Raw genomic sequence first — 24,402 nt, 5'->3', positions numbered from 1 at the left:
TTACTTGAATTCTTTTAACATTTTCCCTTGACAATAAGTATTGTTCAAGAGTATTTTTAAGGCTCCCTTGTATGCAATCACATGATAATGGTATAAATATATTTCAGTAATCTCTTATGATTGGACTTTAGATTATTTCTGCTATTTGCAATAACTGTTCTTGTGCATAAACCGTGGTCATGGCAAGTATTTTTCCTTAGGACAAATTCCTAGCAGTCAAATTGTTAAGTGAACAGATATACTTTTTGGCCTTGGTGTGTGTATCTTTATCACTGGCCTCCCTGCTGGTAAATCCAAATGAGTGTATTGTAGTGTGACAATACAAATGTGGGGGTTTGGTGTTTTCTAGTGTTACTCTCCCATCTGTTCCTCATATATGTAGTGGGCTAGAGGAGTACAGGGAGATATGAACAGTTCTGTAGTCCCCCGGCTGAATTGTCCTCTGATCTTTCAGTCTTCCTGCTCTTTCCCACAGAACTAGGCCCTGCCTTCTTCTGGAACACTGAATACTGGTGCTTTCTTTCATTTGTTAGCCAACAAGAAACCTCTTCCTTTTCCAGGACTTTGCTCTTTCACAAGCATTGGGTCTCTGATGACACACATCTCTCCTTTCATATCACTGACCTCTTTCTCAGTTGACAAAGGCAGGATTGAAGATGAACCGCTTGCTGGTTTACTGAGTAGTAAAGCCACATCCCCATGCCTGGACATTTAAGCCTAGAATCCTCGCTAGGCATCTATTTCTGTCCCTGGGATGTCTGAAAGCATGACCAGAGAATGATAATGACCTCTAGGGAGCAGTATTGCCTAATGCCGTGAGCTAGTCCCTGCTAAATTACTGTCCCTTAGAAATGTGGTGTCAATAGAACATCCATATATTGATGTCTATTTCTCTACATCTTTGCCAATACAGTTCTTTTTTTTTCTTTTTCTTCTTTTTTAAACCAATTTGAGAGACAACAATGATATCTTATGTTGTTTTAATTTGCATTTTTAATTAATAGAAATAAGATGGTAATTTTTAAAATTTTAATTGTACAAACAACAAAAGCCCTTTGGAAAACAGGATTACACCACTCTAAAATGCACAAAGAAATGAAAGTCTGCCATAATTTTACCTCCAGAGGAAACCAGTTTTGGTCAGATGGTTTTGCCAGATTTTCTTCAGTGCAATATGTCTACAGAGGTAAATATTTTTATGCGTAAACCCATGTACCTAAATCTACCTAAGCTATTTTAATAGCTACAGAAACTTTTTTACACAATGAATACCATAATTTATTCAATCAGTCCTGTATTGATGAAGTTCAGCTTGTTCCTAATTTTTCACATGACTAACAATGCTACAATCAATATCATTTTACATAAACCTCTGTGCACTTTTGCAAGCTATTCTGTAAGATAAATTTCTGGAAGTGCTATTAATTGGGTCAAAGGGTTTGTACACCAAGTTTTAATACAATGAAATCCCATGAGGCCAGAGACTTTTGTCAATCATGTTTTGTGTTTTAACCCCAGTGTCTGGAATAGTATAATACTTGACACATTGCAGACACAGAATATTTTTGAGTGAATGAATGAAACTATATTGCCTAATCCTCCAGAAATTTTGCACCAGTTTAGCCTCCCATCAACAGTGTATTAAAAAGTACTGGTTCATTTCAAACTTGTCATACTGATGGTTATCACATCTTCTGATCGTCACTAGTCTGAAGAGCAAAGAAGAGGGTATCTCATTTTTCTTCACATCTACTTATTACGAAGTTTAGCTTTTGTATATTTTCTACCATCAGTATATCCTAACAATTGTTTATATACTGTCTTTTTCTCATTTTTATGGAATTATTCCAATTTTTCAAAAATATTTGTATTATGTCAGTAAATGTTACAAATATTTGTCTCATCTCATTGTCTACTATAAATTTTGTTTAAATGTCCATGCAGCCAAATCTGACTCTTTCCTTATGGCTCCTATGAATTTTTCATGGTAAGAAAGATCTTTGCTGTTCAAAGACTAGAAAAAATACTTATTTTTATATTTTCATTTTGATCATTTTACTCACAGAGACTGAAAGCACTGAGATAATCACACTGACAAAGTAGGGGAGGAGCAACTCTTCTGAGGATGAGAAGTCCCGGGAAGCTAGCTCAAATCACAGAAATATTAGTGGGTGAGCAAAAGTATCAAGTGTTAAAAACAAGAATTCACCAGCTCTGACATAGATGTGAAAACATGTTTTGAGTTTGTCACTTGGATTTCATGTGAGTTTACATTGTTTTTTGAAATAACATTTCCCATTTGCATGGTAAATGCATCCATTTTTCTTTTATGGTTAATTCCTTATGTATTTACAAATATCACACAAATTAATGAGTGATGCTCCAGGCCAGAGCAGGAAACACAGAATCAGTACCTGGGTTACTTAATTATGAGACGAAGACATGGTTAAACTTTCAGGAGGGATAAGGTTTAGGGATTGGACTTTGTAAATTGATACTACTTAGGTTTATTCTTACAAATAGCTCTGAGGATTTTGTTTTGTTTGGTTTGGGGTTTTTGTTTGTTTGTTTTTTTTTTTGTTTTTATTATCTCAGGAGTTGAAAGAAACATGAGGAAAACTCTAACAGAAATGGGCAAAGACTAGTGGAATAGAGCAATTGGTTCTTGAGGACAGATACAGTGCAGATGTTTTTCAACATTTATTTTGAGTAGAATGTAAAAGTGAAATATTTATGTAAGAAACCCCATTAATCATAGAGGAGATGCTTGGGTTTAAAAGAGGGACTGGAGAAAAAAGTAGAGAGTGTTTTTAAATTGTTTATTTATTTGTTCATATTATTGAGACAGAGTCTCAATAAATATTGCTCACATTGGTCTCGAACTCATGGACTCAAGTGATTCTGCTGCCTCAGCCTCCCTCGTAGCTGGGACCACCAGCACTGTGCTGGGACTGCTAGCTGCCACTGTGCCCAGCTTAAAAGTGAAATATTTATGTAAGAAACCTCATTAATCATAGAGAAGATGCTCGAGTTGAAGAGAAGACTTGGAGAAATAACAGAGTATGAAGAGCCTGGTGGTCACCTCTCATGAAGCCCAGAGTGCCACAAAGCACAGAATAAAAATCACTGATGTCACACAATGTGCTCACAGCCTAGAAGAAGAAAGACTTTGGTTTAAAGTAGATTCAATGCACAACAATGTGAATGTACTTTATGCCACTGATTTATACACCTAAAAATGGTTAAAATGGTAAATTTTATGTTATGCATATTTTAACCATAATTTTTTTTTTTTTAAAGTAGATCTGCCATTGACCGGCTCTGTGACACGAGGCAAATATTCTAACTGCAAGGAGTTTGTGTTCTTTTTCAGTGTATTGGCCCGAGTTATAACTTGATTAACAGAACGTTAAGAGTCATTTTCATCTCAATTTTCAGCCAAAGCCTTAAGATTACATATTAAAATCAGGTACAACACTACCTGTGAAATTTGCAGAAAATGATGACGTGATCTGGCTTTGCGGGAGTCTTTAACGCCTCACCCACTGAGTATATAAAAGTCTTGGAGGAATTTAGTAGAGAATTTTTGGCGAGTTTGTGTGCTGTGCTTCTCCTCTACAAGGGAAATAGAATTAGGAGTTCTTTTTTCTTGATCTCAAAACCAAGCAGAGGTCTTTGAAGAAACCATTTAAAGAGTAATGCATGTCTAAATTTAAAGGTGGGGAAGAAACTTTCCCTCTCAAGAGAACTACAGGTGTGAAGCCATCTACAACATGAGGTGGAAGCGGGAGAGTCTGTAAGGAACCCCAAAAGTGCTTTAAGAGGAAAAAGGTATTTCAAAGCAAGATCAAGACCCAGAGAGCTCAATGACAGCTCCTGAAAGCATCAGTCAAGTAAGAACTTTCTTGCTCATTTCCTCCCTTCCCTCCACTTGCTAGTGCCAAGGCTACCTACCTGAGGCCAGGAGAAGGATTTGCTCAGAGAAAAGATGAGAGAGATGCGATGAGTTAAGTGCACAGAACAAAGCCAATACAGAGGTGGGCTTGTGATTTCTTAAATCCATGTCTTCTTGTATCTCCATGATTTAAGTCTTCCCCATGACTTCTTAAATTTCAAAGAGGGTTTCTCAACTCCAAAAAAATCAAGTGTGAGTAAAAATGTCGTGGGCAAACATGGGAAATTGGCAGATTTTATAACTAGACTGATGAGGTGTAAACAGGAGCAGCAGGTATGGATGCAGAGTGACAGATGTCTCATCAGGCATCTAGATGACAAGAGGATGTTTCCTCAGACCCCAAATAGAGTTTCTGTCAATGCTGACAATGAAGCAGAGATTTAATTGCCTATACCAAACTCAGTTTGGCAAAGGATTATTTTAACCTTTCCAGTGCAATATACAGACTACCACCTGGGAACTGGCGCAGAAAAGCTACCTCGGTCCAGGTATGAGGTGAGCTTCATCATTTTCCTTCCCTTTTTCCTCCTCCTCCCCTCCCCTCCCTCCCCTCCCTTTCCCTTCCTTTCCCTCCCTTCACTTCCCTCTTTCTCTCTCTGAATCACTTGTAACTTGCTACATCTGTCCAGCATAGCATCCCTGTACACCCAGCTCCAATCCTCATCTTAATGGTGTTGTGCAACATTTTAATCTCATATTGCAAAATATGGCAAGGAGTCTCTTAAAATTATGAATTCATTTATTCACAACTGTTTTCTGTTTCTCGTATGTTTGACACTGTGATATATGTTGGCGATGCCACAAAGAACCAGACATAGTCTCAACTTCCGTGAGCATATAGATTAGATGCAGGAAACCAAAGACATAATTATGAGGTAATGAGCAAATTACAGTAATAACATATATACAAATTGCTAAGGTGCACAGAGGAAGGAGAAATTTGTTGTTCCTCTGAATTTGGGGAAAGCTATAGACCGGGGGCAAATCAGCCTAAAGAACCAATTACATGTCATTATATCCTGTTTAACCATTCCGTGTCTTCCCAACACACTCAAACGTCACTGTCCCCAAGGAGGGGGTTACCCAATTATTGCTACAAAGGCTGTTGGCTCTGCTCGTTGATGTGCTTCCTTTGTGGGAAAATTGAGGATGTTGGGTGATCCCCACTTTTTTCAGATAGGCACTCTACTGATCCCACTGCTGTGTCCAAAATGCCACTGTTAGAATCATTCATTTGAAATTACATCAGTATCTTCAGAAAATTCCTGGTAATTGTGCATTTCCCACCTCATGTTTAGGTGCTCTTGGGGCACTTATGCATCTATGCTGTGTAACTGACAGGCAATTTTGTGGTTGGGTAGCCAATTCAGCACAACCTACAGTTTAGGAATGTATTCATATATTCTGGTGTCTGGCAGCCCCAGTTCAGATCCTGCTTCTGGCATTCCATTTACACCACTGTGCCTCAGTTTCTTCATCTCTAAAATGAAGATGTGAAGACTTTGTGCTTAGCACATAATAAACACTTCATAATTGAGATTATTATCTTTATGATCTGGATGAATGAAATGAAAAATCAACGGGAACACTTTTAAAATAAGGAAAAAGTGTAAGGGCAGAGGTAACAGTTTTTAAGTGAAAGCAAAAACAATTCAAGACTGTTGGAGAGAATTGTGATCTCTTTTAGAACCACATTATGTGTGAAATAATCCAGCTAAGAAGAAATAGGGACAGAGTAAGACACAAGCTTCCTGATAAAATTATTAAACTTATCTTCAAAACTGAACTTCAGAGCAAATGATGAACTAGCGATTTCTACTATGTAAATTCTTTGCATCATTATAGATGGAAATATTCTTTCAACCAGACACACACACACCAAACAAACAAAGCATGAACAAACATTATATATTTCAGCATACACCTTTTATCTAAAATTTCATTCTCAGCTAACTTTTATAAGCCCATAATCTGATATGCATAATCGTTAAGTCCTCCCATCTCATTTTATGAAGACATTTGTACTATTTTCTTAAGCAAACTCAGTATGTCTATAATATAGATTATTAAATAAAAATGCATTTTTAAACTTAATGGTTTCAAATAATACCCTATAAATAATACCCTAAAATGCTTATTATTTTTAGTCCTACTTCAGGCTGAATAAATTTTTATTCTCAGAATATTTTTCCCCCCAAAAGCTCAACATCATTTCCTCATTCATAAAATTTTGTTACAAATTTGGGCTTCACGACAGGGCAAGGACAAAAAGCAACATTACTAGCACTCTTAGAGCCAAAAGTCTTTTGCTTTTCTTTACAAAATTCCTCACTTTCGTCAGAGATAATGGGTTGTCAGTGGGCTCTGGACAATGACTAAAACTTTACAATAAGGAAGGGTGACCCCTAGCGTTGGCCTTTGAAACCAAATTCATGCAAAGTTTCAACAATATGGGGAAGAATTCAATAACATGCATTATTTTAAAAAGTCAAAATACTGAATTTATTTACCTTAATTGCTTTTAGACACATAAATCGCTATTATTTAAGATATTATTCAAATGCTTTAAGAGAATCTTTCAAATGACAACAATTCCTCCCACATAAACTCCCCTTCACTCATGGAAAGTGTACAAATCGAAAACGAATAACATAAAAGGAAAAGGCACAAGATTTGCTTGAGTGAGCAAAGAGAAAACTAGTCAAGGAAAAAAAATAAAGGCTAAACATTAACTCCACATTGTACTGAAGATGACAATTTATACTCAAGCCGCAGCATGGAAATCTTGAGAGAATTATGTACTTCTTTACTAGTTTTTGCCTCAAAAAATTTACCTTCACGAGCTCAAGGTCATTAGTCCTGCAGAAGCAGGAAAATAGTTCAGCCTAAACACCTGTCACTTGTGACAAAATGAAATGAGAGGTCAAAAGTGACTTACTGCATCATTTGAACTCATTGTCACTCAACAAGAGGAGATTTTGGCAAAAAGCGCATATGCTGGGACAGGGAAATCTTAACATTTGAAGGGAAATTCTTCCTGGAGAAAAAAACATATATAATATGTAGGAAAGCCCTGACGTTCTTTCCTAATAAGTTTCATTGCCATTATTTACTTAGTCGCTTGACTGAAGCTGGCTTGGCACCAGCACAGAGCTAAGCAAAAATTAGATGTTTCCTGCTCCCCTTTTGAGTCTGAGGTGCCAAAGTGGCGTGAGAGACGCTTAGGCAAAGTTTGTGCTGAGGACAGCTCCTGCCACTTCCTTGTACTTGTACGGACATGAGAAGAAACAGTACAGAATGATGAGGGAATTAAGGATGAGAATGAATTGGAACATGGCGATGAAATTGCCAATATAATATGGTAGGTAGAATTTGAAAGAACAATAGAAAGTTTCTATTAACAATGACTGAAGACACATCATCCATCATCCATACAACACGGTTAGTTCTTAGGATCTGAATTCATTTTCTCACTGTTTTACTGCTTCCACGAAAAGAGAGCCTTTTGCTTGGTGAGATCTTTACAGTTGGTATCTTATGCTTTCTAAGCGCCAGTTCTACCAGCAAACATTTTGTTAGTCATTTAAACCCTCCAAGCCTTACCGAAGTCCCTGAATGTGGTTCCAAGTACATTTTTCTATTTATTTTTCTCCTGTATCCTCTGACTTTATCTTGTAGTGGCCTCCTCACCTTTATCAGCAAAGGCACCCCTTTTTGTTTCATATGAATGGTTCCTGGTAAATATCTGTTATGTACCTTGTAACCATAAACTATTTAGATCACACTTGCTAAATTATTTAAAATAATGCTCTGAAAGAATGTTATTTTTATTAACAAAAAACAAGATTTTACTCTCTAAGATTATTTAGCACTAAGAGATTTATTTTACTCTGTTGTGTTTCTGATTTAAACATTTGGAAGAAAGAAAATACCTCTTTTTAATGGGTATTTTCAATATTTTTTATAAAAAGAATTCATTCAAGCAGGTTCCCTTGAGTTCCTGTTGCCATTGCACCCCTGCAATCAAGGACTTTCAATTACAAGCAATATGTCTATCATAAAATTTTTCATTTATTTAGCAAGAAGGTAATCTTTAATAGGTGCATACATAATTTAATTTTGTATGACTGATTTACCTGCCTACTGATGCTCATTCTAGCAGAGCATTAGCACTCTCTGGGAACCTCTGTTTCTTTTAAAAGTTGCATCCATTCCTTCCAGTGAGTAATTTCATAAGACACTGAAATGGCCTCTTAGAAATTCAGCTTTCAAAGTGCATGGAAATCTCAGCAAGGAACTTACGTACACATTACGCTTTTCTTTACATGTAACTCCTACAAGTAAGCATAGCAGGTCCCTGACAAATGTTGGGAAGGCAAACTCTCTTTACCAAATAATACCACAAGATAATACCCTACTCAGACAAACACTCTTCCAACGCAAATGCATGCAAAAGTTAAGTAGTAAATACTGTGCTTTGGTGACGTGATACGCAAGAAAGCATGAGGAGTGATGGTATAACAGAAGACACCTTGTTGAAGAATTCACCATATTAAAGATTTGGTGAAATAATGGTTCATTTTATTTCATAGTTGAAACCACAATTTTATATTAAAATAAACATATTATGAAGTATAATTCAGCAATGCTTGAATTATACAGACAAAACATGGGGATCCAAAGATATTTAGTATTTAGTATGTACACTAAATAGAGACATTTAGTATTTGCTGGAGTGCTTTAAGCTACTTTCCAAAATCCTTCGGGTTCATAGAGACTTATTCTTCTATTTGAAATATATCTATGGAAAACTTCAAGGTCAAATTTTCCTTTCAAATTTAGACTCTCCTGGGAGAGGTAACACATAAAGCTGTTTAAATAAAAGTGTAAGCATATTCATCATATCCATGTGAAAATCAAGAACAGCTGCCTATACTGAATAAATGGGTAGATAAAAGAGATAGACAGACAGTGGCAGGGGAGAGAGAGAGAGATGAGAGATGATAGGTAGATGATTGATAGGTGGGTAGGTAGATGGATGGATGGATGGATAGATGGATGGATGGATAGATAGATACATAGATAGATAGATAGATAGATAGATAGATAGATAGATAGATAGATGGATGAAAGAGATTAAGAGAGAGCAAGCATTTTGACAAAGATAAGGACCATATTTAAAGGCTGTACAGGGAAAGTAGGTTCAGCCACATGGGGACAAGCTGGGGAAGGATGCAAGTCTAATGCTTCCGGGTGGGTTCAGAGTGGAAGATGCGACTGGAAGGCAAAGCAACAAAAGGAAAGATAGGAACATGGGAACATTCCAAGGACAGGTGACTGACAGCACAGTTTTGTGACAGTCTACCTTTCTTTTAACATCCATATCCTTAAAACAAGGAAACTTTCGATACAAAAACTCAGACTGATAGCCTATCCTTTGTTCTATACAATGAAAATATTTAAGCAATAACTTAGATAAATCTGTAATGTGACCTAAAACTATGAAGAGACTATGTTGTTTTGTTTAACCAAAATTCTCAAACCATCTGGATTAGGTTAAGGGAACAGGGTAATTTAAAGGCAGCATTAAATGAGATGAATGTGAGGACTTATTCTTAAGTCTAAACATTCAACTGCAAAAGAGATAGTGTAGTTTAGCTGAAATTAGAGTGAATCTGGTTTCTAAAGCAGATCTGCCACTAATTACCAAATAAAGAGGCTATAAGGAAATGCTTTTTCTGAGCCTGACATCTCTCCATCAGTCTATGTCTCTTTGACTGCAATTCCAAGCTAAGTGACATGTGGTTTTTCCAGTAGCCACTGCCAACCTTATGATCCCTCCCAAGACTTGACTTTTTATTTTAATTACGAAAATGTTGTGTTCTCGTTGTTCAAAAAACTAACATTACAGCACTGTATGAATTAGTAAAGAGTTTTTAATGCCTCATCCATTAACATTTAGATGTGCATCTTTTGAGAGACTTTTCTCCATATGTGTAAATATGCCTAAATATATATATAAAGATTTTTAGCAAAATAAAATTAAAGTTTTTCAACTTGCTTTCTTCCATTAGTAATACACTCGCCAATTAATAAACATGTGTCTCACAGCTGAATCAAAGAATATGTATATTACGCAGCTACATATATAATGCCATACTAGCCCCCCTCCAATGCAGGAAACAACACTCCCAACAAGCATGACTGAGAGTGCCCATTCCTTTGCAAACATTGATTCAGATAAAATCGAGATTCAAGATTCTATTGAAAATTTTGTTTGAATCACATTCAATATATAGATTAATTTAAGGACAATTACTAGCTGTAAAATACTGAGTTTCCCCATCTAGAATATCCTATATGTCTCTATTTCTCAGGTCAGTGACTCTTCATATAAGTAGGTGATGTGGTGTTTTGTTGTGGCTTCTATTTTTCTATCCCATTATCACAATAGTTTCTCTAATGCATAAGCATGGCTATATTCTTGAAGAAAACTTTGATTTTGAAATCATATTTTATAAGTAAGATTTGTCATGAGTGTGTGTGTATATATGAATGATTCCTTTCTGGGAGAGGTTTAGCTTATCAGTGGTTTGCTAGTGTCAATATAGAAATAAGATTTCCATCCTGTTCTGTTTTCAGAACCAGTTATTAAAAACTTAAGAATTTTCTCTTTTCTAAAGGTTCAGAAGAGCCTGGTTATAAAATCATCTATTCCTGGTATCTTTCTTAGGTGCTGGCTTCTTCTATAATTGTTGCTCTGTTCAGGTTTTCTTCTTTAGTTGAGTCAAAATCTGTATATGTATTTTCTTAAAGGCAAATTCAGTAATCCAGTTTTTCAGTTATTTTGTCAAACATTTGTTTAAAATATTCTAACGTTTTCTCTGCTGTTCGTATTTTTAGAGTCCATTTCTTTATCGTAATAACAATACTACTATTTTGGATCTCTATGTCAGGCACTGTATTAATTTAACTCTCATAATCTCCTTTTGAGATAGGTACTACATTTTTTCCCATTTTTCAGATGAGGAAATTGAGTGGTAAATCATTATGTTGCTTATCTGATATCAGACAGAGAACAAGTGGCCTAATAAGAGTTGGAACTCAAAGCCTGTGTTCTTAACTCATACCAACAAAAAGCTGGCGATTCTTTAGGTTCTTTCAATTGTAAATCTAACTCTTTACTTTGTGAAAGAAGGAAGTTCTTTTGTAAGACCTCTGCAGCACAAGTTTCAGGGGTAGGTCTTCTCTCTAGAACAAGTCTCCAGACATTTTCTTATACATCTGTATATGAATTTTTAGGTTGGGAACTAAAATTTTCGTTATAAATATAGGAAGTTACAAAAGATACCTTTCTTCTTATTGCAAATATATAACGTTAAAAATAAAACTGTCATGTCACTTTAAATTGTATGTAGTGGGAATCTAAATACCATAATAATTTGACACCCACTACAATCCATTTTTAAAAAGTCTTTTCTTTGTAAGTAAAAATTTTACATAATTCTTTTCTTTTTATTTATCTTTCACTTGCCCCATAAAACTTTATACTAAGATAATATATATTTTTTATGTTTGGGCATCTTCTATTATCTTTTAACATATTTTTACAAGAAAATTATATAATCTTGGCCAGGCACGGTGGCTCACGCCTGTAATCCCTGCACTTTGGGAGGCTAAGACGGGCGGATCACGAGGTCAGGAGATCGAGACCATCCTGGCCAACACAGTGAAACCCTGCCTCTACTAAAAATACAAAAAATTAGCTGGGCATGGTGGTGGGCACCTGTACTCCCAGCTACTCGGGAGGCTGAGGCAGGAGAATGGCGTGAACCTGGGAGGCGGAGCTTGCAGTGAGCCAAGATCACGTCACTGCACTCCAGCCTGGGCGACAGAGGGAGACTCTGCCTCAAAAAAAAAAAAGAAAAAGAAAAAAGAAAAAGAAAATTATATAAACTTAAAGTTTAATTTCCTTTGATTATAAGTTTCTAAGTATTGAATTACTTTTTTCTGGACTAAATTATTTCTATAATTATTAGTTGTATGCAGGTGACTTAATAAATTTGCAAATGTTGATGATTTTTCAATCATGAAAATGTAAACTTTAATTGAAAATGTATTTCTTAATGAAATAGATGGAACTGAAGCTTTACTGATTTCTCACTTATTTTTTCTATTAATTCACATATTCATTGATGAATGTTACTATTGTCAATTGAAATAGAGTTCAGCATCCATATAATCCCTATTTTCATTGTCATAGATGCAAGTGCTAAGAAAGCTTGTTCACATAAAGTAACAATAGGTCCTAGAAGGAGTTTTGATATAGCCATGGTATTCAGTTCTTTGAATTCATTATTGGGTATATAACAAAAATTACTTAGTGATATTTCTTCAAAAAATATTTTTAAAGATTAATCAATAGAAATTCTATTAGGTTCTCTTTAAATTTTATTTAATTCAGTGAAAAAGAAATCCCCTGATTTGCAAGAGGATTTGTTACCCAGTCATTAGGCATTCACTTTCTCAGCACCAACATCGATATTTCTATTTGTCCATTGTTTGGCAGTCTGGTAAGTTTTACACACTAATACAAAGCACCATTGTAATACTCAAGAATACTGATGGACACATATGCCTCCCTCTTGTAAAGAAGGAAAAGGTTATTATGAAAATGAATGGGAGAAAAGTATAATTTTTAAAAATTGAACTCTTTTCAAACAGATGGATTTTAGGCTAATGTACGTATGAATAATGTGAATATAGAACCTCCCTGGCAGAGGTGTCTGATCTTTCGACTTCCCTGGGCCAAATCAGAAGAATTGTCTTGGGCCACACAAAACATACATTAACGATAGCTGATGAGCTTTAAAAAAAAATCACAAAATCATCTCATAATGTTTTAAGAAAGTTTATGAATTTGTGTTGGACCACATTCAAAGCCATCCAGGGCCACACATGGCCCATGGGCTGCAGGTTGGACAAGCTTTCTAAAATATCTATGAATGCAAGTAACATTTGGAGTGCCTACTACACGTATCAGCGGAGGCACATCCCCAAATGACCACTGCTGTATGCTCTAACCACTCTCTTTTTCTTAACGATTTTAAATGTCAAATTTCCAGGAAAATCTAGCCCAAACTGGACCACCGGGTTGAGGTGAGTTCACTAATCCTTCCTCTATGAATCACAGTTACTTGGATAGGACTACAAATCATACATTGAGCTACAAAGCATCAGTTGCTATACATTAGAAACCAGTCCCAGAAAAGGTGGAATTTTGAGCTGAACCACCCTCACGAAGAGTTACCCACAATAGGCATTCGTGCATCTTCTCTTTTTCTTCTTCAAATTTGCCAATTTTAATTGTATTTATATTTAATTCCTGTTTATAGTTTGTTTCATCCTTTCTACCAAATTATTTTACCTTACTTTGTTAATCCTTATACTTTTGATTGGTTGCTTTTTAGTTACTTACCTTCAACATTAAAAAAAAAATACATCTCCTGTTATGAATGTCCTCCCACCAAGTACCACTATGTTTATATTCTATGGGTTTTAATATATAGTAATCTTAACGTCATTAATTTCTAAGTAATTTGTAATTGCAATTAATTTGAAATGTCACAGGCAGTTTAGAAAATTGTTTTTACAGGTTTTTTATGGAGTTTTAAAATCTTTTTCTAAGATCCATAAATATCTTCCCTGCTTATTTATATTTGCCTATTGAAAAATCCCAACAGAGCATCCACACGGTCATTTTAGAATATGAATATTTCACAGCATGCTCGCCACAAAACTCTATAATAGATTTCCATCAAGTTTAGAATAAATTCCAAACTTCCCATGGGTTAGTTTACTCTCCTTGGTTTGATCCCTCCTACCTTCCCATCCTCCTGTGCCACAATCTCCTCCTTACCCGCCATTCAGACAACGCAGTCCAGCTTATTCTCCCTGGAGTACAAGCTTGCTGCCATCTGAAGGACTTGGCAATTACTGTTTACTTTGCCTGGAATCTTCTTTCCCCTGATCCTTACCTGACATGCTCAATCATTTCTTTCAGGTTTCTGCATAAATGTGATATCTTTAGGGACAGCTTTGTTACTCCCTCCATCATTTGCACTAAAAAGAGGGGAGAAAGAGAGATAAGGGAAGAATATATGTAATATTTTGTTTACATATAGAACATCTCTGGGAGAAGGAGGGAATCTGGGAGGTGCGTTGCTGAAGTTAAGAGACTTTAACTACATGGCCTGGGATACCTTCTGAATCTTACTCCACATGACTAAATCATCTATTTTAGATTATTTTTAAAGACTATGTAACAACGTTAAGAGTAGGAGGAGATTCATGAAGAAATAGTTGACAGGGGAGAAAAAATATTTATTGGGTCATGGAGTTTAGGTAACTGTATGTCAGATGATGGGAAAGGAGAAGGCATTCCAGGAGACATAAATAGCATGTGTAAAAGCATAGAAGGTGAGAGCAAAATAAGGAACATGCTACTGAATATTTTATGCAAATTTTTATCTTCAGGGCCTAGTTTACTAGAGACAAAAAATATACCTGTCTCAGTAGGACAGTGGAAGCTTGTTAAGGAATAATGGAAAATAATATTGCATAGGAAGAGTAGAAACAGATGGAGGATTTTAAAATTCAAGGGAGAAATTTAGCTTTGCTGTGCTAGGGAAAAGCAAGTCATTGCAAGTTCTTAAACAAGGGAAGGGCATGGTCAAATGAGTGTCTACAGAAGATTATTTATTGCATATCATTGTAACAAATAGATTAATAGAGTTAAAAGCTGGAGGTATGGGGCCAAGTAGGAGACACTTATGGTTATTCTTTTTTTTTTTTTTTTTTTTTTTTGAGGCGGAGTCTTGCTCTGTCTCCCAGGCTGGAGTGCAGTGGCCCGATCCTCCGCCTCCCGGGTCCACGCCATTCTCCTGCCTCAGCCTCCCGAGTAGCTGGGACTACAGGCGCCCGCCACCTCACCAGGCTAGTTTTTTTTGTATTTTTTAGTAGAGACGGGGTTTCACCGTGTTAGCCAGGATGTTCTCGATCTCCTGACCTCATGATCCACCCGTCTCGGCCTCCCAAAGTGCTGGGATTACAGGCTTGAGCCACCGCGCCTGGCCACTTATGGTTATTCTTAAAGGGAGTTGGGGTCTGATTAGAGGAGTGGCTTTGGGTTACGGGGTAAAGTAATGAAGATGAGATTTTTCTTTTTTTTGGTCAATAGGATTTGGAAAGTGCATATATATAAGAAAAGGAGGATTGACATCAAAGTAAATTCAATCAACAAATAACTAAATGTTTTTAATATAAGACACTCTGTTTTTGGTCATGTAACATACAAAATGCAAAGATGTACAAAACCAGATTCTGCTGTTCAGATGTTTGATTTTAATCATTGCTTACAATTTAGCAAGAATCTTATAGTTTGTGAACATCTTTATAGAAATTTTTTTCATCTATACCACAATTTTTTTTTTTTTTTAGATGGAGTCCCGTTGTGTCACCCAGACTGGAGTGCATTGGTGCGGTCTTGGGTCACTGCAATCTCCGCCTCCTGGGTTCAAGTGATTCTCCTGCCTCAGCCTCCTGAGTGGCTGGGATTACAGGTACCCACCACCACGCCCAGCTTAATTTTGTATTTTTAGTAGAGACAGGGTTTCACCATGTTGGCCAGGCTGGTCTCAAATTCCTGACCTCAAGTGATCCACCCGCCTCAGCCTCCCAAAGTGCTGGGATTATAGGCATGAGCCACCGCATCCAGCCCTACAAATACTTATTTAAATTATAACTCATCCCATTGTATAGCAGAGATAATCAAAGTATTCTGAGTCATGACCAGATCACAGCATCACAGCATTGTAAAGCCTCGGGCACAAAACCAGGAACTGGATCTTAAAAGTCAGGTTCTGTATGTGTTCAGAATATTACGTTTTGGAAAGTGAGTTAGCTGACAATTTTTTGAGCACTTAGTGTGTTCCAGTTCTGCATATGATTATCTGATGTAATCTTTTTAAACATCCCACAAACTAGGCATTATGATCAGGAACACTGTGTACCAATATGGAAAAATGAAGCTTTAAAAAGGTGACTTGCAACAAGTCATCCACCTCGTAAGTGACAGCACAAAAACTGGAGCACAAGGCTGTCTGACCCAAGAACCAGAGCTCTGACAGCCACACTATTTAGCAATATCAGGATGGGGACAAAACGTGCCACAGAAACAGAGTTGTGAAAATGTTCCTAGGAACACTGGGATAAGCAGGTGACTCTTGAAGGAGGTGGCATTTGAGTGGGCTTCTAAAGGATGAGTTGACAATGGGGAGGGTCACCAATAGTTAATAATCCAAGTTCATCCCATTGGAAGCCTCTACTGTTTGAAATGAAGTTTACTCTTAAGACTTTGAACGAACAGACTTGGCCAGTAGCCTGGCCAATTTAATCCCAATAGGAAAGTTGAGAAGGGACACTGGATGGGGCATAAAAAGACCATAGACTTAATTTTTGATATGGTACTACACCATAGTGAATGCCTAAGTGCAGTAAATGTCTTGTTGACTTATGGAGAATGACCAAATTAGTAGGAAACTGAAAATGTGAATTTGGTAGTCTGTGTAATGGGTATATCTACCTCATAAATTCTTATTAAAGATTAAATATAAGTATCCAAGGAAAAGCTCTTTGAAAATGGGAAATGATTATTATTTTGTGCTTTTTCACCTAGAAGGGAGAGTCGCAATAATGGGGTAGATGAGATCGCTGAGATTTCATATTTAGTAGAGAAAACACACAGAGGAGTGAAAAAGAATATATGAAAAAGACTGAGCATTTAGGTGGTAGGAAGAGAAGAATCTGAGTATTGTGGGGCAATATAATGTACTTTCCCAGAAGTCAAGGAAAAAGCAGTTTTAAGTTGTGAAGTGCACTAAAGAATTAACCAGACTGAGTGAATATGTGGCTGCTAGAGCTGATACAAAGTTGATCTTGAGAATTCTCATAGAAAGGGAACAAAGAGAAAACAATTAAATGGACTTACATCCAGGGTGATAGAGATGCAAGGGACATGGAAGATATTTTTCACTAAAGGAAAAGAGGAAAGAGGACAGTAGCCAGAGGGGGATGAAGGAACAAATGTGTATGTAAAGACTAGAAAGGAATATCTATAAAAATAATATCTCTTATGAAACAGGGAAAGCTGGGTCAAGGACAGAGAGATAGGTTGGTTTTATAGTAGAATCATCTCTTTCTCTGAAATCAAAGGAAACCACAAGTTGACAAGCTGCGGAGGAGGGAAAGTGCCCTAAATCTTTTCAAATCAACAGAGAGAATAATCATTTGATGAGGAATACAAATGGAAGTTGAGAAGGAAGGGAATATGGAATTGGAAAGATAAAAAATCCATGGCAGCTACTTCTTTGGATATTTTGTTAGAGAACCAGCAACAGATAAATTAAAACAGAAGGGCACTGATAAGGGCTCAGTTAAAATGAGCATGAAATTGTGGCGAGCCAGAAATGAACATTTTTTTTTCCCTATGAAGTCATGCATCCAGAGGTAAGAATTGGATTGCACATGGAGAGCAAAATTCTGGTAAATTAGAAAAATCAATAAATTAAGAGTATTCCCAACCATTTTTTTCCCCTGAAAACAATGTATTGAAGTTAGATTCTAGATTTCCACAATTCAGCTTTATTATGAGATAAACAACCAGTTTAGAGGTTATTCTTGGACCAAGGCCCATTCTTTTAACGCTGTTGCAGTGGAAAATTATTTCCAAAATTTATAAACAGTCATTTTTTTTTAAAAGAATAAGTTACTGGCATACATGTTTTATTTTTATTTTTTGACTTTTAGGTTCTCAGGGTACATGTGTAGGTTTGTTACATGGGTAATTTGCATGTTGCTGAGCTTTGGCTGGATACTATGCTTATACCTCGGTGACAGGATCCTTCGTACACCAAAACAATCATAAGTAATATTTTTAAAAATCTCATACATAAGTAGAAAGTTGCCTGTCCCAAAGAAGTTGATCTTGAACTGTAACCAAAGATGATATTTAATAAGCAGTTGAAGAAGTTAGTTGTATTTTCATATTTGCAGTTTCTCAGCTGGAACCTTGAGAAAAGTATTACAAGAGGATCTGTTTGTGACTATATTTCAGTTAAAATAAGTCAATATAGTCATTTCAAATAAATAAGAAATTTTGAGAAAAGTATATGATCTCAGGGATTGTGAACTGATTGCTGTAATTTGGCTCTAAAACTGTGTAGAATTTGTATAACACACTAGGCAAAAGAAAAAGGTAATAAATTCAAACTTATATTCAAAATTGTCTTAGAATAAAAACTTCTTTGATATGTACACACACTCCACACACTCATACATGTGTGCCCTGAGCCTGCAAAACTAAATAGAAAAACATCAGCATCTTAAAATCCTCCTCAGCGTGCAAGTGCTCCTCAGCAAGCAGATCACGTCTTGCTGTGCTAGAAAATGATTTCCCTGGAAAACAAAGAATAAAGGAAAAAATGAAAAGAAAGAAGAGGAAATAATTTTAGGAAAGGAAAATGAAGAGAAAACCAGATATTAAAAATTGCAGTCTAAAAACTTATAAATGACCAACAATGTACGTAGACTTAAATGTGCCTAATACACAATTGAGTCTAAATCCATTGGTGATCTTGACATTCTCTCAACTCTAACTTCCTTACTTTTTTCACAGTTTTAGTTTATTTCTGAGTAATTCATTAGTATTCTCACAATTTCCTATACTATATGGATCTTCCCATTAGAGAAAGATAAAAAAGAAATACTTTTGTTACAACTAATTCTTCTTCAGATATAGGTTCTCTGGAATTTAACGTGTCGTAGTAGAGGAAACCAGTGAATTTATACAGAACAAATATTAACCATGAAATTATTTAAACCATGGAGTTTTAATATTCAAAGCTTTGTAAAACATAAGCTCAGAACATTAACCTACTTCAAATGTTATACTTTTTAATTTCCTATATGGCAAATTGAAGAACATTTCCTAAAGTATAAAAAACAAAAACAGGCTGTTACATTGGATGTTTAAAACTTTGCAGAATATAATGGAAGCTTTCTGCACAAAAAATTAACTATGAGTCTAATATTTCTTTTTAATCTCAGCAAAATCAAATATTCTAATTTAATAGCTTCCAGATAGCTAGCACATTAGCAAATGATGTAAAAGTTAAAACTTCGGGCATACCCCTAAGCCTTCTCAAATGATACTTTACTTTTAGACGACTATTAACTCTGAACCAGATGTAGTCCTCAATCCAAACAAATGAATCACCTCCTACCATTTTCAGCTTTTTAAAAAATAATAATAAATTAAACCTGCACCAGAAATGAAACTAGAGCTTGTTTTTATTATAACACGCCTACTCCTTGATTATGAAGTCTGATTGCCTTTAAGCTGTTGATATATGTTTTTAATCATATCAGCATTAAATTTTAAATAGGAAATTTTCTTTATTGTTTTATTATATTTTTATGTCTTTTCATGCATATAAGTTTTGGGGGATTGGCTGTTGGTAACTTAATTTAATAGCTTAAAATGCATGGTTAAGCAGTCATGATTTACTAACACTACAAAATGCAGTCACCCACTTGTAAAACCTAGGCTAAAGGAGAGCATATTTGTAAACAGAAAATTCTGGCCCTTAAGGTTTTATTTATCTTTTTCTTTCTGTCTTATTTGCTTTTTCTATTTTTTTTCTTCTTTGTGGACAATTTTCATCCCTCCTGGCCTAACATATGCTTTTCTCTGCATTCATGTTAGTGGACTGTTACTTATTATCCTGCCGCAGGGCTTGGCTGTTAAATAGTAAAATTCCAACTGCTTGTCTATGAGTTAAAATAAAGACGGGTAGGCATAAGAGTGAGAAGTTCAGGGGATGATTTTGCTGACAGCTACGAAAGGAACTAAAACTCAAACCAGATACCAGAATTATTACTACGCCCAGCTTTTGGATCATGACTTTCATTTGCATCTTTTTATTAGCAGAAGCTTGATGATATTTAGAATCATATCTGTATTTGTGACAAAGAATTGTATCTACTTTAAAAATCTTTTCATATATTTATAAATGCATTTATAGACATTTATGAGCTTATTTTATCATTAAGCTATGCCATACATTCAGACTTTGCTTTATTTCAGATTAAAGTTGGAATTATATTTTAAATGCTGGTTCCCTGCATATAGCCAAACAATCAAATCTATAACTGAGCCCAGCCTGTTCAGTTTTACAGTCCATTTCATTTTTGTTTTCATGGCAAAGACTTATTATCTGACAGAAATACACCAGGAGCCCTAAGAGAAATTCATATTGTCCAGTGAGTTTGTAAATTGGGATGATAATTTTCAGTTATATCTCCCAAGAATTTCTTCCTTTCATAAAAAGAAGGTCACATTTGTGTTAGGCTACACACATTCTGGCCAATGTATCTAAAGCGACTTTCATGTACAATCCTGACCCAAGGAAAGAGACCCAAAGAAAGTGACCATCAACAGCTGTCACCTTTCTTTCAAATGCCAGAGACCTTGGGCCTCATCAGAAGCACTGCTGTCTTCTCCATTTCCTCTAGTTACACATGCAGAAATACTTGATACTTTGACATTTTAGTGGCAACTGATTTCTTCCCCAAGCCTTGGTTGTTCCTAACTGATCTTCTATGCAAAGCAGGCTTATTATATCTCTACCACAGTGTGCTTGGATAATGGTTCAGACTAGCAAAACCAAGGGGGCAACCATGACTTTTACTTTTATCTTATTTAAAGATATGAAAGTGAGACGTGGAGGTGATTGTTTCTTTTGAAATAGAAAACTATTTATGTTCTTTTAGGTCTCATTTGCAGCCTATAAATAATAATATGTACAGGGAAAGGATAATGAGAAAATTTTGAAAGAAGGAAAGAGAGCTGCTCAAATGCTAAAATTCAAATGTTCCTTTAAAAAAAAACTGAGATGCACTTAAAAAAATGTACATAAAACTTTACTTCTTTATTCATATAGTATCTTTCCAAAAGGAGAACTCCTTCTGAAGACAAAAAAAATATTTAATTTCTTGAAAGTAACCTCTAATCAGTACATCCTGTTATTTAATAAGCTTTTTACTGGGTAAAATACTAAGATTCACAAAATTTGGTAGTCAACCAGACTCCACAACAATTGAAAGAAAAGTTGAGTCAAATTAGTTTCCCTATTTCAGGTGGACAAAAAATTATAATTTATTGTTTTAATAATTTTGCTAACAATTGAATTTATTAATTGCAAACACGAGTTTTTTATCTTAGTAAGCCACACAAAGCAAAATTGATAAAATAATATATAAAGATCTCTTATTATAACAATAAAAAGACAACACAATTTTTTAGATAGGCAAAGAATCTGAATAGACATTTATCTTAGAAGATATTCAAACAGCCAATAAAGCACTGAAAGATGAATGTCAACATCATTAAGGAAAGGTAAGGCAATGAAATACTACTTCCATAATACCACAGTGAAATACTACTTCACCCCCATCAGTATGGCCATAATAAAAAAAAGACAGATAATAACAAAGTGTTGGTGACATGTAGAAAGTGGAATCCCCACATAACACTCATGGGAATGAAAAATGGCACAATCTCTTTACAAAACAGTCCAGCAGTTCCTCAAAGGAGTAATCATAGAGTTACTATATAATCCAGCAATTCCACTCCTTGGCATATATCAAAGAGAAGTGAAAACATATATCTACTCAAAAATGTGTACACAAATGTTCATAGTGACATTATTCATAATTGCCAAAGGGTGAAAACAACCCAAATGTCCTTAGCTGATGAAGAGTTAAATAAAATGTGGTATATACACATGATGGAATATCACTTGTCAATAAAACGCATTGAAATACTACTGATGTATACTACAACATGGATGAGCTTTGAAAACACTATGACAAGTGAAAGAAACTAGTCACAAAAGACCACATACTATATAATTTCAATTATATTAAATGTCTACAATAGCCAAATATATACAGACAGAAAGTAAATTAGTGGTTGCCTAGAGCTGAGAGGTTGGCTGAGGGGTGTTTAGGAGGAAATGAGGAGTGATTGCTAATAGATATGAGATTTCTTCTTGGAGTGATGAAAATGTTCTAAAATTGATTGCAGTGATGATTGCGTTAACTGTGAATATAGTAAAAACCATTGAACTGTACAATTTCAATGGGTGAATTGTGTGGTTTGTGAATTATATCTCAATAAAGATCTTACCAGAAAAAAAATTATTAGACAGTCTTAGCTGAGAACAACTTATCACTTTTAATATGTATAGAAAGAGATTTGGCATGCTAAGTAACACCAACTAAGTAACAGTGTTATCTAAGCACTCTTATTATCAGTGATTTGATGAACAATCCCTCTTTCCAACAATAAAACCAAAAGATGACTTTTAGAACAGCTATGTCAGTCTTGAAGTTGTTTTCTTGCTCTGCTGAGTGAATATGTATTCTGAAAAAAGCTTTAACCAGGCTTTCCTTGTTCCAATAAAATAGACAACTTTGGCTTTAACTTAGAGACTGTTTGCAATAGTAGAAATCTGAAAATAGAGGTAACATCTCTGCCCTCTATTTACAAGCATGCCTTCAAACCAACATTGTTAAGCTCAGATGAAACTCTTTGGAGCATGGAATGAGACCAGAAATAGACACTTATTTTAGAAATATTTACTTAAAGCATGTAAAATTTTATACTTAATTGTCAGAAAATTCCACTAAGTCTATTTCCTGAGATTGCTGTCTGCATCATGAAACAATCTGATTAGTTTTAAGATTAGTTCTTCATTTTAAACATTCAATATGTAGTTCACTTTTCTTATTATGCCAAGTAACACTGTTTAGATTTCCATCATCTAGCGCAAATCCTATTATTATGATTAATGATAAAGTAAATCAAACTTAAGCAAAAACATAAAGAACTTATATTCTTCAAACTTGAGATACTAAGTAAAAAAAACAAAGTCACACCATATTCAATTTATTATGCTAGGAAACAATTATAATTTGTTTCACACCATATTCAATTAATTATGCTAGGAAACAATTGTAAAGGATCGTATTAAATATATATCAAATGTTTTACATTAAACCTGTGAGTTCATTTAAATGAATAATGTATTCTGAGAGAAAAAGTTTAAATTCTCACTATGAGTAGTGTTAGCCTTTATTAAATTATAGCAAATTCACCTATCAGCATAAGCTTGGATGTTTTATTAACAAACTATTTATGTGCTAGTAATATTTTATACAAATCAGACTTTGAAACTTAGCCTAAAAAGTATTTGGAAAAAAAAATATTCTAATCCCTTATCATTGGGGTATAAACAACTATAACTGGTTTTAAGTCATATTTTTGAGATGTGAAATAGCAGAGATCTGCAGTTAAGTATGATGTGACAATTAAAAGAATATTAAAATTAAATTTCTATACAAAGTTATAAGTATCTATAGAAATTGTAGTACACACCAGCAAGAACTGTAGTTTTCTGATGCCTGGGATTTATTTAAATAACAACCTATTTCCTTAAGAAATAATATACTCTCTTTATTTTTATGCATTATGTACGATAAAAGAAAGAAGCACTGTGCAGTGATGTGGTTGAAAGGTTATTATTACTCCAATGACAGAAACAAAAGTATATTATCACTTGGATGATGTCAATGAAAGGGTATCATTACTTTTTCTGAAGAGAACATTCTGGGAAGTAAACACACAAGTACAGTATTTATTACATTTTATTCCACATGTATCTCCAAGGAAATAAGAAAGAAATGCAATTAGTTTCTGATGGGGAAAAAAATCGTTGGTTTCATTTGTTCAACAAAAATCTCTGAATCAATTATATTTTCATCAAATTGTTCTCCATACAGCATTCTATTTTGTCATTTACTTTATATTTCTCATACATATCTCTAAGTTATCTTGCTAGAAAGAGTGAAATGAAAAATTCAAATACTAAAAGAAAGTGCTTGAAACTTTCAATGTTAAATGTATTCGCAACTATGTACATCAAATGGAATGTTGTCTGTTGCATCCTTGTAATCCTCTGAAAATAAGCATGTTAGTCTAAGAAATGTCTAATTCAAAAGCACACTATGATACGTAAATAAATAAATAAATCTTTGCAAAATTTTGGATTATTGTAAACTCAAATTAAGCCAATTTTTTTCTTAAACTACTTCTTATTAGCTTCCTGAAAATCAGTGCTCATTGTTCTTTGCATTTGTCGAAGTGAACTGTCAAGCTTAGAGACTTTTAAATACTGCCACTAATGATGCTATAGAAACAACAGATTATATCTGAAAGCGTATAATTGAAAAGCTGAATTCTTTTTACATAAAAAAGGTAGCAGCTG

At 34.9% G+C, this 24,402-nt stretch overlaps 1 long non-coding RNA gene across 1 annotated transcript in view; it reads right to left on the bottom strand.

Annotated features, from left to right (window-relative positions):
* The window catches only part of LOC139363129 (uncharacterized), a 129,386-nt gene that overhangs the window by 5,193 nt on the left and 99,791 nt on the right, over nucleotides 1-24,402 (bottom strand). The window contains exon 2 of the long non-coding RNA XR_011623044.1: nucleotides 13,993-14,077. This is a non-coding gene — a long non-coding RNA (uncharacterized lncRNA). The remainder of the gene's footprint in view (nucleotides 1-13,992; nucleotides 14,078-24,402) is intronic.

Source organism: Macaca nemestrina, chromosome 5, assembly GCF_043159975.1.
Source record: "Macaca nemestrina isolate mMacNem1 chromosome 5, mMacNem.hap1, whole genome shotgun sequence".
In the NCBI taxonomy this organism is placed as follows: domain Eukaryota; kingdom Metazoa; phylum Chordata; class Mammalia; order Primates; family Cercopithecidae; genus Macaca; species Macaca nemestrina.
This window is presented reverse-complemented; position numbering and strand designations above follow the sequence as displayed.